Raw genomic sequence first — 20,776 nt, 5'->3', positions numbered from 1 at the left:
TTTCATTTTCACTAATCTACTCATTAAACTCACCTGAACTGACCAAACAATGAGGACTAAAACTTTCATTTTCACAAATTTACTCATTAAACTCACCTGAACCGACCAAACAAAAGCAAACAAAACTTTCATTTTCACATATTTACTCAATAAACTTACCTGAACCGACCAAACAATGGGGAACAAAACTTTCATTTTCATTAATTTACTCATTAAACTCTCCTGAACCGACCAAACAATAGGAAACAAAACTTTCATTTTCACAAATTTACTCATTAAACTCTCCTGAACCGACCAAACAATCAGAAACAAAACTTTAATTTTCACATATTTACTCAGTAAACTTACCTCAACCTACCAATATAAACAAAACTTTAATTTTCACATATTTACTCAGTAAACATACCTCAACCTACCAATATAAACACAACTTTCATTTTCACGAATGAATTCATGAACTCACCTAAACCGACCAAACAATAGGAAACAAAACTTTCATTTTCACAAATTTGCTCATTACACTGACCTGAACCGACCAAACAATGGGAAGCAAAACTGTCATTTTCACAAATTTACTCATTACACTTACCTGAACCGACCAAACAATGGGAAACAAAACTTTCATTTTCACAAATTTACTCATTACACTTAACTGAACCGACCAAACAATGGGAAACAAAACTTTCATTTTCTCTAATTTACTCATTAAACTCACCTGAACCGACCAAACAATAGGGAACAGAACTTTCATTTTCACTCATTTACTCATTAAACTTACCTGAACCGACCAAACAATAGGAAACAAAACTTTCATTTACACAAATTTACTCATCAAACTTACCTGAACCGACCAAACAATAGGAAACAAAACTTTCATTTTCACAAATTTACTCATTAAACTTACCTGAACTGACCAAACAATATTTAAGAATCTTTCATTTTCACAAATTTACTCATTAAACTCACCTGAAACGACGAAACAAGAGGAAACATAACTTTCACTTGAACATATTTACTCAGTAAACTTACCTCAAGCGACCAATGAGAACACAACTTTCTTTTTCACTAATTTATGCAGTAAACTTACCTGAGCCAACGAAACGATGGAAAGAAAACTTTCATTTTCTCTAATTTACTCATTAAACTCACCTGCACCGACCAAACAATGAGGACTAAAACTTTCATTTTCACTGCTTTACTCATTAAATTTACCTGAACCGACCAAACAATTGTTAACAAAACTTTAATTTTCACAAATTTACTCATTAAACTGACATGAACCGACCAAACAATAGGGAACAGAACTTTCATTTTCACTCATTTACTCATTAAACTCACCTGAACCAACCAAACAATAGGGAACAGAACTTTCATTTTCACTCATTTACTCATTAAACTTACCTGAACCGACCAAACAATGGTTAACAAAACTTTCATTTTCACAAATTTACTCATTAAACTCACCTGAAACGACCAAACAATGGGAAACAAAACTTTCCTTTTCACTAATTTACTCATTGAACTTACCTGAACCGACCAAACAATAGGAAACAAAACTTTCATTTTCACAAATTTACTCATTAAACTCTCCTGAACCGACCAAACAATCGGAAACAAAGCTTTAATTTTCACATATTTACTCAGTAAACTTACCTCAACCTACCAATATAAACACAACTTTCATTTTCACGAATGAATTCATGAACTCACCTGAACCGACCAAACAATAGGAAACAAAGCTTTCATTTTCACAAATTTACTCATTACACTGACCTGAACCTGCCAAACAATGGGAAGCAAAACTGTCATTTTCACAAATTTACTCATTACACTTACCTCAACCGACCAAACAATGCGAAACAAAACTTTCATTTTCACAAATTTACTCATTACACTTACCTGAACCGACCAAACAATGGGAAACAAAACTTTCATTTTCACAAATTTACTCATTAAACTCTCCTGAACAGACCAAACAATGGGAAACAAAACTTTCATTTTTACTAATTTACTCATTAAACTAACCTGATCCGACCAAACAATCGGAAACAAAACTTTCATTTTCACTAATTTACTCATTAAACTCACCTGTACCGACCAAACAATGATGACAAAAACGTTCATTTTCACTCCTTGACTCATTAAATTTACATTAACACTCCAAACAATGGTTAACAAAACTTTAATTTTCACAAATTTACTCATTTAACTCACATGAACCGACCAAACAATAGAAAACAAAACTTCCATTTTTACTAATTTACTCATTAAACTCACCTGATCCGACCAAACAATTTGGAAACAAAACTTTCATTTTCACTAATGTACTCATTAAACTCACCTATACCGACCGACCAAACAATAGGAAACAAAACTTTCATTTTCACAAAATTACTCATTACACTTGACTGAACCACCCAAACAATGGGGGAAAAAAACTTTCATTTTCACAAATTTACTCATTAAACTCACCTGAACTGACGAACAAGAGGAAATAAAACTTTCATTTACATTAATTTACTCATTAAACTCACCTGAACCGACCAAACAATGAGGCCAAAAACGTTCATTTTCACTACTTGACTCATTAAATTTACGTTAACCGACCAAACAATGGTTAACAAAACTTAAATTTTCACAAATTTACTCATTAAACTCACATGAACCGACCAAACAATAGAAAACAAAACTTTCATTTTTACTAATTAACTCATTAAACTCACCTGATCCGACCAAACAATCGGAAACAAAACTTTCATTTTCACTAATTTACTCATGAAACTTACCTAAACCGACCAAACAATAGGAAACAAAACTTTCATTTACACAAATTTACTCATCAAACTTACCTGAACCGACCAAACAATAGGAAATAAAACATTCATTTTCACAAATTTACTCATTAAACTCACCTGAACCGACCAAGCAATAGGGAACAGAACTTTCATTTTCACTAATCTACTCATTAAACTCACCTGAACTGACCAAACAATGAGGACTAAAACTTTCATTTTCACAAATTTACTCATTAAACTCACCTGAACCGACCAAACAAAAGCAAACAAAACTTTCATTTTCACATATTTACTCAATAAACTTACCTGAACCGACCAAACAATGGGGAACAAAACTTTCATTTTCATTAATTTACTCATTAAACTCTCCTGAACCGACCAAACAATAGGAAACAAAACTTTCATTTTCACATATTTACTCAGTAAACTTACCTCAACCTACCAATATAAACAAAACTTTAATTTTCACATATTTACTCAGTAAACATACCTCAACCTACCAATATAAACACAACTTTCATTTTCACGAATGAATTCATGAACTCACCTAAACCGACCAAACAATAGGAAACAAAACTTTCATTTTCACAAATTTACTCATTACACTGACCTGAACCGACCAAACAATGGGAAGCAAAACTGTCATTTTCACAAATTTACTCATTACACTTACCTGAACCGACCAAACAATGGGAAACAAAACTTTCATTTTCACAAATTTACTCATTACACTTAACTGAACCGACCAAACAATGGGAAACAAAACTTTCATTTTCTCTAATTTACTCATTAAACTCACCTGAACCGACCAAACAATAGGGAACAGAACTTTCATTTTCACTCATTTACTCATTAAACTTACCTGAACCGACCAAACAATAGGAAACAAAACTTTCATTTACACAAATTTACTCATCAAACTTACCTGAACCGACCAAACAATAGGAAACAAAACTTTCATTTTCACAAATTTACTCATTAAACTTACCTGAACTGACCAAACAATATTTAAGAATCTTTCATTTTCACAAATTTACTCATTAAACTCACCTGAAACGACGAAACAAGAGGAAACATAACTTTCACTTGAACATATTTACTCAGTAAACTTACCTCAAGCGACCAATGAGAACACAACTTTCTTTTTCACTAATTTATGCAGTAAACTTACCTGAGCCAACGAAACGATGGAAAGAAAACTTTCATTTTCTCTAATTTACTCATTAAACTCACCTGCACCGACCAAACAATGAGGACTAAAACTTTCATTTTCACTGCTTTACTCATTAAATTTACCTGAACCGACCAAACAATTGTTAACAAAACTTTAATTTTCACAAATTTACTCATTAAACTGACATGAACCGACCAAACAATAGGGAACAGAACTTTCATTTTCACTCATTTACTCATTAAACTCACCTGAACCAACCAAACAATAGGGAACAGAACTTTCATTTTCACTCATTTACTCATTAAACTTACCTGAACCGACCAAACAATGGTTAACAAAACTTTCATTTTCACAAATTTACTCATTAAACTCACCTGAAACGACCAAACAATGGGAAACAAAACTTTCCTTTTCACTAATTTACTCATTGAACTTACCTGAACCGACCAAACAATAGGAAACAAAACTTTCATTTTCACAAATTTACTCATTAAACTCTCCTGAACCGACCAAACAATCGGAAACAAAGCTTTAATTTTCACATATTTACTCAGTAAACTTACCTCAACCTACCAATATAAACACAACTTTCATTTTCACGAATGAATTCATGAACTCACCTGAACCGACCAAACAATAGGAAACAAAGCTTTCATTTTCACAAATTTACTCATTACACTGACCTGAACCTGCCAAACAATGGGAAGCAAAACTGTCATTTTCACAAATTTACTCATTACACTTACCTCAACCGACCAAACAATGCGAAACAAAACTTTCATTTTCACAAATTTACTCATTACACTTACCTGAACCGACCAAACAATGGGAAACAAAACTTTCATTTTCACAAATTTACTCATTAAACTCTCCTGAACCGACCAAACAATGGGAAACAAAACTTTCATTTTTACTAATTTACTCATTAAACTAACCTGATCCGACCAAACAATCGGAAACAAAACTTTCATTTTCACTAATTTACTCATTAAACTCACCTGAACCGACCAAACAATGATGACAAAAACGTTCATTTTCACTCCTTGACTCATTAAATTTACATTAACACTCCAAACAATGGTTAACAAAACTTTAATTTTCACAAATTTACTCATTTAACTCACATGAACCGACCAAACAATAGAAAACAAAATTCCATTTTTACTAATTTACTCATTAAACTCACCTGATCCGACCAAACAATTTGGAAACAAAACTTTCATTTTCACTAATGTACTCATTAAACTCACCTATACCGACCGACCAAACAATAGGAAACAAAACTTTCATTTTCACAAAATTACTCATTACACTTGACTGAACCACCCAAACAATGGGGGAAAAAAACTTTCATTTTCACAAATTTACTCATTAAACTCACCTGAACTGACGAACAAGAGGAAATAAAACTTTCATTTACATTAATTTACTCATTAAACTCACCTGAACCGACCAAACAATGAGGCCAAAAACGTTCATTTTCACTACTTGACTCATTAAATTTACGTTAACCGACCAAACAATGGTTAACAAAACTTAAATTTTCACAAATTTACTCATTAAACTCACATGAACCGACCAAACAATAGAAAACAAAACTTTCATTTTTACTAATTAACTCATTAAACTCACCTGATCCGACCAAACAATCGGAAACAAAACTTTCATTTTCACAAATTTACTCATTAAACTCACCTGAACCGACCAAAAAATAGGAAACAAAACTTTAATATTCACATATTTACTCAGTAAACTTACCTCAACCGACCAATGTAAACACAACTTTCATTTTCATGAATGAATTCATGAACTCACATCAACCGACCAAACAATAGGAAACAAAACTTTCATTTTCACAAATTTACTCATTACACTTACCTGAACCGACCAAACAATAGGAAACAAAACTTTCATTTTCACTAATTTACTCATTAAACTCACCTGAACCGACCAAACAATTGTGAAACAAAACTTTCATTTTCACTAATTTACTCATGAAACTCACCTGAACCAACGAAACAATAGGAAACAAAACTTTCATTTTCACTAATTTACTCATTAAACTCACCTGAACCGACCAAACAATGGGAAACAAAACTTTCATTTTCACAAATTTACTCATTAAACTTACCTGAACTGACCAAACAATGGGAAACAAAACTTTATTTTCACAAATTTACTCATTCCACTTACCTGAACCGACGAAACAATGGGAAACAAAACTTTCATTTTCACAAATTTACTCATTAAACTTACCTGACCTGACCAAACAATGGGAAACAAAACTTTATTTTCACAAATTTACTCATTCCACTTCCTGAACTGACCAAACAATGGGAAACAAAACTTTCATGTACACAAATTTACTCATTACATTTACCTGAACCGACCAAACATTGGGAAACAAAACTTTCATTTTCGCAAATTTACTCATTAAACTCACCTGAACCGACCAAACAATAGGAAACAAAACTTTCATTTTCACTAATTTACTCATTAAACTTACCTGAACCAACCAAACAAGAGGAAACAAAACTTTCATTTTCACTAATTTACTTATCAAACTTACCTGAACCGACCAAGCAATAGGGAACAGAACTTTCATTTTCACTAATTTACTCATGAAACTTACCTAAACCGACCAAACAATAGGAAACAAAACTTTCATTTACACAAATTTACTCATCAAACTTACCTGAACCGACCAAACAATAGGAAATAAAACATTCATTTTCACAAATTTACTCATTAAACTCACCTGAACCGACCAAGCAATAGGGAACAGAACTTTCATTTTCACTAATCTACTCATTAAACTCACCTGAACTGACCAAACAATGAGGACTAAAACTTTCATTTTCACAAATTTACTCATTAAACTCACCTGAACCGACCAAACAAAAGCAAACAAAACTTTCATTTTCACATATTTACTCAATAAACTTACCTGAACCGACCAAACAATGGGGAACAAAACTTTCATTTTCATTAATTTACTCATTAAACTCTCCTGAACCGACCAAACAATAGGAAACAAAACTTTCATTTTCACAAATTTACTCATTAAACTCTCCTGAACCGACCAAACAATCAGAAACAAAACTTTAATTTTCACATATTTACTCAGTAAACTTACCTCAACCTACCAATATAAACAAAACTTTAATTTTCACATATTTACTCAGTAAACATACCTCAACCTACCAATATAAACACAACTTTCATTTTCACGAATGAATTCATGAACTCACCTAAACCGACCAAACAATAGGAAACAAAACTTTCATTTTCACAAATTTACTCATTACACTGACCTGAACCGACCAAACAATGGGAAGCAAAACTGTCATTTTCACAAATTTACTCATTACACTTACCTGAACCGACCAAACAATGGGAAACAAAACTTTCATTTTCACAAATTTACTCATTACACTTAACTGAACAGACCAAACAATGGGAAACAAAACTTTCATTTTCTCTAATTTACTCATTAAACTCACCTGAACCGACCAAACAATAGGGAACAGAACTTTCATTTTCACTCATTTACTCATTAAACTTACCTGAACCGACCAAACAATAGGAAACAAAACTTTCATTTACACAAATTTACTCATCAAACTTACCTGAACCGACCAAACAATAGGAAACAAAACTTTCATTTTCACAAATTTACTCATTAAACTTACCTGAACTGACCAAACAATATTTAAGAATCTTTCATTTTCACAAATTTACTCATTAAACTCACCTGAAACGACGAAACAAGAGGAAACATAACTTTCACTTGAACATATTTACTCAGTAAACTTACCTCAAGCGACCAATGAGAACACAACTTTCTTTTTCACTAATTTATGCAGTAAACTTACCTGAGCCAACGAAACGATGGAAAGAAAACTTTCATTTTCTCTAATTTACTCATTAAACTCACCTGCACCGACCAAACAATGAGGACTAAAACTTTCATTTTCACTGCTTTACTCATTAAATTTACCTGAACCGACCAAACAATTGTTAACAAAACTTTAATTTTCACAAATTTACTCATTAAACTGACATGAACCGACCAAACAATAGGGAACAGAACTTTCATTTTCACTCATTTACTCATTAAACTCACCTGAACCAACCAAACAATAGGGAACAGAACTTTCATTTTCACTCATTTACTCATTAAACTTACCTGAACCGACCAAACAATGGTTAACAAAACTTTCATTTTCACAAATTTACTCATTAAACTCACCTGAAACGACCAAACAATGGGAAACAAAACTTTCCTTTTCACTAATTTACTCATTGAACTTACCTGAACCGACCAAACAATAGGAAACAAAACTTTCATTTTCACAAATTTACTCATTAAACTCTCCTGAACCGACCAAACAATCGGAAACAAAGCTTTAATTTTCACATATTTACTCAGTAAACTTACCTCAACCTACCAATATAAACACAACTTTCATTTTCACGAATGAATTCATGAACTCACCTGAACCGACCAAACAATAGGAAACAAAGCTTTCATTTTCACAAATTTACTCATTACACTGACCTGAACCTGCCAAACAATGGGAAGCAAAACTGTCATTTTCACAAATTTACTCATTACACTTACCTCAACCGACCAAACAATGCGAAACAAAACTTTCATTTTCACAAATTTACTCATTACACTTACCTGAACCGACCAAACAATGGGAAACAAAACTTTCATTTTCACAAATTTACTCATTAAACTCTCCTGAACCGACCAAACAATGGGAAACAAAACTTTCATTTTTACTAATTTACTCATTAAACTAACCTGATCCGACCAAACAATCGGAAACAAAACTTTCATTTTCACTAATTTACTCATTAAACTCACCTGAACCGACCAAACAATGATGACAAAAACGTTCATTTTCACTCCTTGACTCATTAAATTTACATTAACACTCCAAACAATGGTTAACAAAACTTTAATTTTCACAAATTTACTCATTTAACTCACATGAACCGACCAAACAATAGAAAACAAAACTTCCATTTTTACTAATTTACTCATTAAACTCACCTGATCCGACCAAACAATTTGGAAACAAAACTTTCATTTTCACTAATGTACTCATTAAACTCACCTATACCGACCGACCAAACAATAGGAAACAAAACTTTCATTTTCACAAAATTACTCATTACACTTGACTGAACCACCCAAACAATGGGGGGAAAAAACTTTCATTTTCACAAATTTACTCATTAAACTCACCTGAACTGACGAACAAGAGGAAATAAAACTTTCATTTACATTAATTTACTCATTAAACTCACCTGAACCGACCAAACAATGAGGCCAAAAACGTTCATTTTCACTACTTGACTCATTAAATTTACGTTAACCGACCAAACAATGGTTAACAAAACTTAAATTTTCACAAATTTACTCATTAAACTCACATGAACCGACCAAACAATAGAAAACAAAACTTTCATTTTTACTAATTAACTCATTAAACTCACCTGATCCGACCAAACAATCGGAAACAAAACTTTCATTTTCACTAATTTACTCATTAAACTCACCTGAACTGACCAAACAATCGGAAACAAAACTTTCGTTTTCACTAATTTACTCATTAAATTCACATGAACCGACCAAACAATTTGGAAACAAAACTTTCATTTTCTCTAATTTACTCATTAAACTCACTTGAACTGACCAAACAATCGGAAACAAAACTTTCATTTTCACAAGTTTACTCATTAAACTCACCTGAACGGAACAAACAATTGGAAACAATACTTTCATTTTCACGAATGTACTCATTAAACTCACTTATACCGACCGACCAAACAATAGGAAACAAAACATTCATTTTCACAAATTTACTCATTACACTTACCTGAACCGACCAAACAATGGGAAACAAAACTTTCATTTTCACAAATTTACTCATTAAACTCACCTGAACCGACCAAACAATGGGAAACAAAACTTTCATTTTTACTCATTTACTCATTAAACTCACCTGATCCGACCAAACAATCGGAAACAAAACTTTCATTTTCACTAATTAACTCATTAAACTCACCTGAACCGACCAAACAATGAGGACAAAAACGTTCATTTTCACTACTTGACTCATAAAATTTACGTTAACCGACCAAACAACGGTTAACAAAACTTTAATTTTCACAAATTTACTCATTAAACTCACATGAACCGACCAAACAATAGAAAAGAAAACTTTCATTTTGACTAATTTACTCATTAAACTCACCTGATCCGACCAAACAATCGGAAACAAAACTTTCATTTTCACTAATTTACACATTAAATTCACCTGAACCGACCAAACAATTTGGAAACAAAACTTTCATTTTCTCTAATTTACTCATTAAACTCACCTGAACCGACCAAACAATGAGGACTAAAACTTTCATTTTCACAAGTTTACTCATTAAACTCACCTGAACCGAACAAACAACAGGAAACAATACTTTCATTTTCACTAACGTACTCATTAAACTCACCTATACCGACCGACCAAACAATAGGAAACAAAACATTCATTTTCACTACTTTACTCATTAAACTCACCTGAATCGACCAAACAATAGGAAACAGAACTTTCATTTTCACTCATTTACTCATTAAACTTACCTGAACCGACCAAACAATGGGAAGCAAAACTTTCATTTTCACAAATTTACTCATTACACTTAACTGAACTGCCCAAGCAATGGGGGAAAAACTTTCATTTTCACAAATTTACTCATTAAACTTACCTGAACCGACCAAACAATTGGGAACAAAACTTTTATTTTCACTAATTTACTCATTAAACTCACCTGAACCGACCAAACAATGGGGAACAGAACTTTCATTTTCACTCATTTACTCATTAAACTTACCTGAACCGACCAAACAATGGTTAACAAAAACTTTCATTTTCACAAATTCACTCAAGAAACTCACCTGAACCGACCAAACAATAGACAACAAAACTTTCATTTTTACTAATTTACTCATTAAACTCACCTGATCCGACCAAACAATGGTTAACAAAACTTTCATTTTCACAAATTTACTCATTAAATTCACCTGAACCGACCAAACAATTTGGAAACCAAACTTACATTTTCTCTAATTTACTCATTAAACTCACCTGAACTGACCAAACAATCGGAAACAAAACTTTCATTTTCACAAGTTTACTCATTAAACTCACCTGAACGGAACAAACAATAGGAAACAATACTTTCATTTTCACGAATACAACAACAACAACATGCATTTTAATTCATTTTCACTAATGTACTCACTAAACTCACCTATACCGACCGACCAAACAATAGGAAAGAAAACATTCATTTTCACAAATTTACTCATCACACTTACCTGAACCGACCAAACAATGGGAAACAAAACTTTCATTTTCACAAATTTACTCATTCAACTCACCTGAACCGACCAAATAATGGGAAACAAAACTTTCATTCTTACTAATTTACTCATTAAACTCACTTGAACCGACCAAACAATTGGAAAAAACTTTCATTTTCACAAATTTACTCATTAAACTCACCTGAACTGATGAACAAGAGGAAATAAAACTTTCATTTTCATTAATTTACTCATTAAACTCACCTGAACCGACCAAAGAATGAGGACAAAAACGTTCATTTTCACTACTTGACTCATTAAATTTACGTTAACCGACCAAACAATGGTTAACAAAACTTAAATTTTCACAAATTTACTCATTAAACTCACATGAACCGACCAAACAATAGAAAACAAAACTTTCATTTTTACTAATTAACTCATTAAACTCACCTGATCCGACCGAACAATCGGAAACAAAACTTTCATTTTCACTAATTTACTCATTAAACTCACCTGAACTGACCAAACAATCAGAAACAAAACTTTCGTTTTCACTAATTTACTCATTAAATTCACCTGAACCGACCAAACAATTTGGAAACAAAACTTTCATTTTCTCTGATTTACTCATTAAACTCACTTGAACTGACCAAACAATCGGAAACAAAACTTTCATTTTCACAAGTTTACTCATTAAACTCACCTGAACGGAACAAACAATCAGAAACAATACTTTCATTTACACGAATGTACTCATTAAACTCACTTATACCAACCGACCAAACAATAGGAAACAAAACATTCATTTTCACAAATTTGCTCATTACACTTACCTGAACCGACCAAACAATGGGAAACAAAACTTTCATTTTCACAAATTTACTCATTAAACTCACCTGAACCGACCAAACAATGGGAAACAAAACTTTCATTTTTACTAATTTACTCATTAAACTCACCTGAACCGACCAAACAATAGGAAACAAAGCTTTCATTTTCACAAATTTACTCATCAAACTTACCTGAACCGACCAAACAATAGGAAATAAAACATTCATTTTCACTAATTTACTCATTAAACTCACCTGAACCGACCAAGCAATAGGGAACAGAACTTTCATTTTCACTAATCTACTCATTAAACTCACCTGAACTGACCAAACAATGAGGACTAAAACTTTCATTTTCACAAATTTACTCATTAAACTCACCTGAACCGACCAAACAAAAGCAAACAAAACTTTCATTTTCACATATTTACTCAATAAACTTACCTGAACCGACCAAACAATGGGGAACAAAACTTTCATTTTCATTAATTTACTCATTAAACTCTCCTGAACCGACCAAACAATAGGAAACAAAACTTTCATTTTCACAAATTTACTCATTAAACTCTCCTGAACCGACCAAACAATCAGAAACAAAACTTTAATTTTCACATATTTACTCAGTAAACTTACCTCAACCTACCAATATAAACACAACTTTCATTTTCACGAATGAATTCATGAACTCACCTAAACCGACCAAACAATAGGAAACAAAACTTTCATTTTCACAAATTTACTCATTACACTGACCTGAACCGACCAAACAATGGGAAGCAAAACTGTCATTTTCACAAATTTACTCATTACACTTACCTGAACCGACCAAACCATGGGAAACAAAACTTTCATTTTCACAAATTTACTCATTACACTTAACTGAACCGACCAAACAATGGGAAACAAAACTTTCATTTTCTCTAATTTACTCATTAAACTCACCTGAACCGACCAAACAATAGGGAACAGAACTTTCATTTTCACTCATTTACTCATTAAACTTACCTGAACCGACCAAACAATAGGAAACAAAACTTTCATTTACACAAATTTACTCATCAAACTTACCTGAACCGACCAAACAATAGGAAACAAAACTTTCATTTTCACAAATTTACTCATTAAACTTACCTGAACTGACCAAACAATATTTAAGAATCTTTCATTTTCACAAATTTACTCATTAAACTCACCTGAAACGACGAAACAAGAGGAAACATAACTTTCACTTGAACATATTTACTCAGTAAACTTACCTCAAGCGACCAATGAGAACACAACTTTCTTTTTCACTAATTTACGCAGTAAACTTACCTGAGCCAACGAAACGATGGAAAGAAAACTTTCATTTTCTCTAATTTACTCATTAAACTCACCTGCACCGACCAAACAATGAGGACTAAAACTTTCATTTTCACTGCTTTACTCATTAAATTTACCTGAACCGACCAAACAATTGTTAACAAAACTTTAATTTTCACAAATTTACTCATTAAACTGACATGAACCGACCAAACAATAGGGAACAGAACTTTCATTTTCACTCATTTACTCATTAAACTCACCTGAACCGACCAAACAATAGGGAACAGAACTTTCATTTTCACTCATTTACTCATTAAACTTACCTGAACCGACCAAACAATGGTTAACAAAACTTTCATTTTCACAAATTTACTCATTAAACTCACCTGAAACGACCAAACAATGGGAAACAAAACTTTCCTTTTCACTAATTTACTCATTGAACTTACCTGAACCGACCAAACAATAGGAAACAAAACTTTCATTTTCACAAATTTACTCATTAAACTCTCCTGAACCGACCAAACAATCGGAAACAAAGCTTTAATTTTCACATATTTACTCAGTAAACTTACCTCAACCTACCAATATAAACACAACTTTCATTTTCACGAATGAATTCATGAACTCACCTGAACCGACCAAACAATAGGAAACAAAGCTTTCATTTTCACAAATTTACTCATTACACTGACCTGAACCTGCCAAACAATGGGAAGCAAAACTGTCATTTTCACAAATTTACTCATTACACTTACCTCAACCGACCAAACAATGCGAAACAAAACTTTCATTTTCACAAATTTACTCATTACACTTACCTGAACCGACCAAACAATGGGAAACAAAACTTTCATTTTCACAAATTTACTCATTAAACTCTCCTGAACCGACCAAACAATGGGAAACAAAACTTTCATTTTTACTAATTTACTCATTAAACTAACCTGATCCGACCAAACAATCGGAAACAAAACTTTCATTTTCACTAATTTACTCATTAAACTCACCTGAACCGACCAAACAATGATGACAAAAACGTTCATTTTCACTCCTTGACTCATTAAATTTACATTAACACTCCAAACAATGGTTAACAAAACTTTAATTTTCACAAATTTACTCATTTAACTCACATGAACCGACCAAACAATAGAAAACAAAACTTCCATTTTTACTAATTTACTCATTAAACTCACCTGATCCGACCAAACAATTTGGAAACAAAACTTTCATTTTCACTAATGTACTCATTAAACTCACCTATACCGACCGACCAAACAATAGGAAACAAAACTTATATTTTCACAAAATTACTCATTACACTTGACTGAACCACCCAAACAATGGGGGAAAAAAACTTTCATTTTCACAAATTTACTCAATAAACTCACCTGAACTGACGAACAAGAGGAAATAAAACTTTCATTTACATTAATTTACTCATTAAACTCACCTGAACCGACCAAACAATGAGGCCAAAAACGTTCATTTTCACTACTTGACTCATTAAATTTACGTTAACCGACCAAACAATGGTTAACAAAACTTAAATTTTCACAAATTTACTCATTAAACTCACATGAACCGACCAAACAATAGAAAACAAAACTTTCATTTTTACTAATTAACTCATTAAACTCACCTGATCCGACCAAACAATCGGAAACAAAACTTTCATTTTCACTAATTTACTCATTAAACTCACCTGAACTGACCAAACAATCGGAAACAAAACTTTCGTTTTCACTAATTTACTCATTAAATTCACATGAACCGACCAAACAATTTGGAAACAAAACTTTCATTTTCTCTAATTTACTCATTAAACTCACTTGAACTGACCCAACAATCGGAAACAAAACTTTCATTTTCACAAGTTTACTCATTAAACTCACCTGAACGGAACAAACAATAGGAAACAATACTTTCATTTTCACGAATGTACTCATTAAACTCACTTATACCGACCGACCAAACAATAGGAAACAAAACATTCATTTTCACAAATTTACTCATTACACTTACCTGAACCGACCAAACAATGGGAAACAAAACTTTCATTTTCACAAATTTACTCATTAAACTCACCTGAACCGACCAAACAATGGGAAACAAAACTTTCATTTTTACTCATTTACTCATTAAACTCACCTGATCCGACCAAACAATCGGAAACAAAACTTTCATTTTCACTAATTAACTCATTAAACTCACCTGAACCGACCAAACAATGAGGACAAAAACGTTCATTTTCACTACTTGACTCATAAAATTTGCGTTAACCGACCAAACAACGGTTAACAAAACTTTAATTTTCACAAATTTACTCATTAAACTCACATGAACCGACCAAACAATAGAAAAGAAAACTTTCATTTTGACTAATTTACTCATTAAACTCACCTGATCCGACCAAACAATCGGAAACAAAACTTTCATTTTCACTAATTTACACATTAAATTCACCTGAACCGACCAAACAATTTGGAAACAAAACTTTCATTTTCTCTAATTTACTCATTAAACTCACCTGAACCGACCAAACAATGAGGACTAAAACTTTCATTTTCACAAGTTTACTCATTAAACTCACCTGAACCGAACAAACAACAGGAAACAATACTTTCATTTTCACTAACGTACTCATTAAACTCACCTATACCGACCGACCAAACAATAGGAAACAAAACATTCATTTTCACTACTTTACTCATTAAATTTACCTGAACCGACCAAACAATGGTTGACAAAACTTTCATTTTCACTAATTTACTCATTTAATTCACCTGAACCGACCAAACAATTGGGAAGCAAAACTTTCATTTTCTCTAATTTACTCATTAAACTCACCTGATCCGACCAAACAATCGGAAACAAAACTTTCATTTTCACTAATTTACTCATTAAACTCACCTGAACTGACCAAACAATCGGAAACAAAACTTTCGTTTTCACTAATTTACTCATTAAATTCACATGAACCGACCAAACAATTTGGAAACAAAACTTTCATTTTCTCTAATTTACTCATTAAACTCACTTGAACTGACCAAACAATCGGAAACAAAACTTTCATTTTCACAAGTTTACTCATTAAACTCACCTGAACGGAACAAACAATAGGAAACAATACTTTCATTTTCACGAATGTACTCATTAAACTCACTTATACCGACCGACCAAACAATAGGAAACAAAACATTCATTTTCACAAATTTACTCATTACACTTACCTGAACCGACCAAACAATGGGAAACAAAACTTTCATTTTCACAAATTTACTCATTAAACTCACCTGAACCGACCAAACAATGGGAAACAAAACTTTCATTTTTACTCATTTACTCATTAAACTCACCTGATCCGACCAAACAATCGGAAACAAAACTTTCATTTTCACTAATTAACTCATTAAACTCACCTGAACCGACCAAACAATGAGGACAAAAACGTTCATTTTCACTACTTGACTCATAAAATTTACGTTAACCGACCAAACAACGGTTAACAAAACTTTAATTTTCACAAATTTACTCATTAAACTCACATGAACCGACCAAACAATAGAAAAGAAAACTTTCATTTTGACTAATTTACTCATTAAACTCACCTGATCCGACCAAACAATCGGAAACAAAACTTTCATTTTCACTAATTTACACATTAAATTCACCTGAACCGACCAAACAATTTGGAAACAAAACTTTCATTTTCTCTAATTTACTCATTAAACTCACCTGAACCGACCAAACAATGAGGACTAAAACTTTCATTTTCACAAGTTTACTCATTAAACTCACCTGAACCGAACAAACAACAGGAAACAATACTTTCATTTTCACTAACGTACTCATTAAACTCACCTATACCGACCGACCAAACAATAGGAAACAAAACATTCATTTTCACTACTTTACTCATTAAATTTACCTGAACCGACCAAACAATGGTTGACAAAACTTTCATTTTCACTAATTTACTCATTTAATTCACCTGAACCGACCAAACAATTGGGAAGCAAAACTTTCATTTTCTCTAATTTACTCATTAAACTCACCTGAACCGACCAAACAATGAGGACTAAAACTTTCATTTTCACTACTTTACTCATTAAACTCACCTGAATCGACCAAACAATAGGAAACAGAACTTTCATTTTCACTCATTTACTCATTAAACTTACCTGAACCGACCAAACAATGGGAAGCAAAACTTTCATTTTCACAAATTTACTCATTACACTTAACTGAACTGCCCAAGCAATGGGGGAAAAACTTTCATTTTCACTAATTTACTCATTAAACTCACCTGAACCGACCAAACAATGAGGACAAAAACGTTCATTTTCACTACTTGACTCATTAAATTTACGTTAACCGACCAAACAATGGTTAACAAAACTTAAATTTTCACAAATTTACTCATTAAACTCACATGAACCGACCAAACAATAGAAAACAAAACTTTCATTTTTACTAATTAACTCATTAAACTCACCTGATCCGACCAAACAATCGGAAACAAAACTTTCATTTTCACTAATTTACTCATTAAACTCACCTGAACTGATCAAACAATCGGAAACAAAACTTTCGTTTTCACTAATTTACTCATTAAATTCACATGAACCGACCAAACAATTTGGAAACAAAACTTTCATTTTCTCTAATTTGCTCATTAAACTCACTTGAACTGACCAAACAATCGGAAACAAAACTTTCATTTTCACAAGTTTACTCATTAAACTCACCTGAACGGAACAAACAATAGGAAACAATACTTTCATTTTCACGAATGTACTCATTAAACTCACTTATACCGAACGACCAAACAATAGGAAACAAAACATTCATTTTCACAAATTTACTCATTGCACTTACCTGAACGGAACAAACAATAGGAAACAATACTTTCATTTTCACGAATGTACTCATTAAACTCACTTATACCGACCGACCAAACAATAGGAAACAATACTTTCATTTTCACGAATGTACTCATTAAACTCACTTATACCGACCGACCAAACAATAGGAAACAAAACAATCATTTTCACAAATTTACTCATTACACTTACCTGAACCGACCAAACAATGGGAAACAAAACTTTCATTTTCACAAATTTACTCATTAAACTCACGTGAACCGACCAAACAATGGGAAACAAAACTTTCATTTTTACTAATTTACTCATTAAACTCACCTGATCCGACCAAACAATCGGAAACAAAACTTTCATTTTCACTAATTAACTCATTAAACTCACCTGAACCGACCAAACAATGAGGACAAAAACGTTCATTTTCACTACTTGACTCATAAAATTTACGTTAACCGACCAAACAACGGTTAACAAAACTTTAATTTTCACAAATTTACTCATTAAACTCACATGAACCGACCAAACAATAGAAAAGAAAACTTTCATTTTGACTAATTTACTCATTAAACTCACCTGATCCGACCAAACAATCGGAAACAAAACTTTCATTTTCACTAATTTACACATTAAATTCACCTGAACCGACCAAACAATTTGGAAACAAAACTTTCATTTTCTCTAATTTACTCATTAAACTCACCTGAACCGACCAAACAATGAGGACTAATACTTTCATTTTCACAAGTTTACTCATTAAACTCACCTGAACCGAACAAACAACAGGAAACAATACTTTCATTTTCACTAACGTACTCAGTAAACTCACCTATACCGACCGACCAAACAATAGGAAACAAAACATTCATTTTCACTACTTTACTCATTAAATTTACCTGAACCGACCAAACAATGGTTGACAAAACTTTCATTTTCACTAATTTACTCATTTAATTCACCTGAACCGACCAAACAATTGGGAAGCAAAACTTTCATTTTCTCTAATTTACTCATTAAACTCACCTGAACCGACCAAACAATGAGGACTAAAACTTTCATTTTCACTACTTTACTCATTAAACTCACCTGAATCGACCAAACAAGAGGAAACAGAACTTTCATTTTCACTCATTTACTCATTAAACTTACCTGAACCGACCAAACAATGGGAAGCAAAACTTTCATTTTCACAAATTTACTCATTACACTTAACTGAACTGCCCAAGCAATGGGGGAAAAACTTTCATTTTCACAAATTTACTCATTAAACTTTCCTGAACCGACCAAACAATTGGGAACAAAACTTTTATTTTCACTAATTTACTCATTAAACTCACCTGAACCGACCAAACAATGGGGAACCGAACTTTCATTTTCACTCATTTACTCATTAAACTTACCTGAACCGACCAAACAATGGTTAACAAAAACTTTCATTTTCACAAATTTACTCAAGAAACTCACCTGAACCGACCAAACAATAGACAACAAAACTTTCATTTTTACTAATTTACTCATTAAACTCACCTGAACTGACCAAACAATCGGAAACAAAACTTTCATTTTCACAAGTTTACTCATTAAACTCACCTGAACGGAACAAACAATAGGAAACAATACTTTCATTTTCACGAATACAACAATAACAACAACATGCATTTTAATTCATTTTCACTAATGTACTCACTAAACTCACCTATACCGACCGACCAAACAATAGGAAAGAAAACATTCATTTTCACAAATTTACTCATCACACTTACCTGAACCGACCAAACAATGGGAAACAAAACTTTCATTTTCACAAATTTACTCATTCAACTCACCTGAACCGACCAAACAATGGGAAACAAAACTTTCATTCTTACTAATTTACTCATTAAACTCACTTGAACCGACCAAACAATTGGGAAAAACTTTCATTTTCACAAATTTACTCATTAAACTCACCTGAACTGATGAACAAGAGGAAATAAAACTTTCATTTTCATTAATTTACTCATTAAACTCACCTGAACCGACCAAACAATGAGGACAAAAACGTTCATTTTCACTACTTGACTCATTAAATTTACGTTAACCGACCAAACAATGGTTAACAAAACTTAAATTTTCACAAATTTACTCATTAAACTCACATGAACCGACCAAACAATAGAAAACAAAACTTTCATTTTTACTAATTAACTCATTAAACTCACCTGATCCGACCAAACAATCGGAAACAAAACTTTCATTTTCACTAATTTACTCATTAAACTCACCTGAACTGACCAAACAATCGGAAACAAAACTTTCGTTTTCACTAATTTACTCATTAAATTCACATGAACCGACCAAACAATTTGGAAACAAAACTTTCATTTTCTCCTTTTTACTCATTAAACTCACTTGAACTGACCAAACAA

This window comes from Myxine glutinosa, chromosome 1 (assembly GCF_964187855.1).
Source record: "Myxine glutinosa chromosome 1, kmMyxGlut1.1, whole genome shotgun sequence".
In the NCBI taxonomy this organism is placed as follows: Eukaryota; Metazoa; Chordata; class Myxini; order Myxiniformes; family Myxinidae; genus Myxine; species Myxine glutinosa.
Note: the sequence above shows the minus strand (reverse complement) of the source record.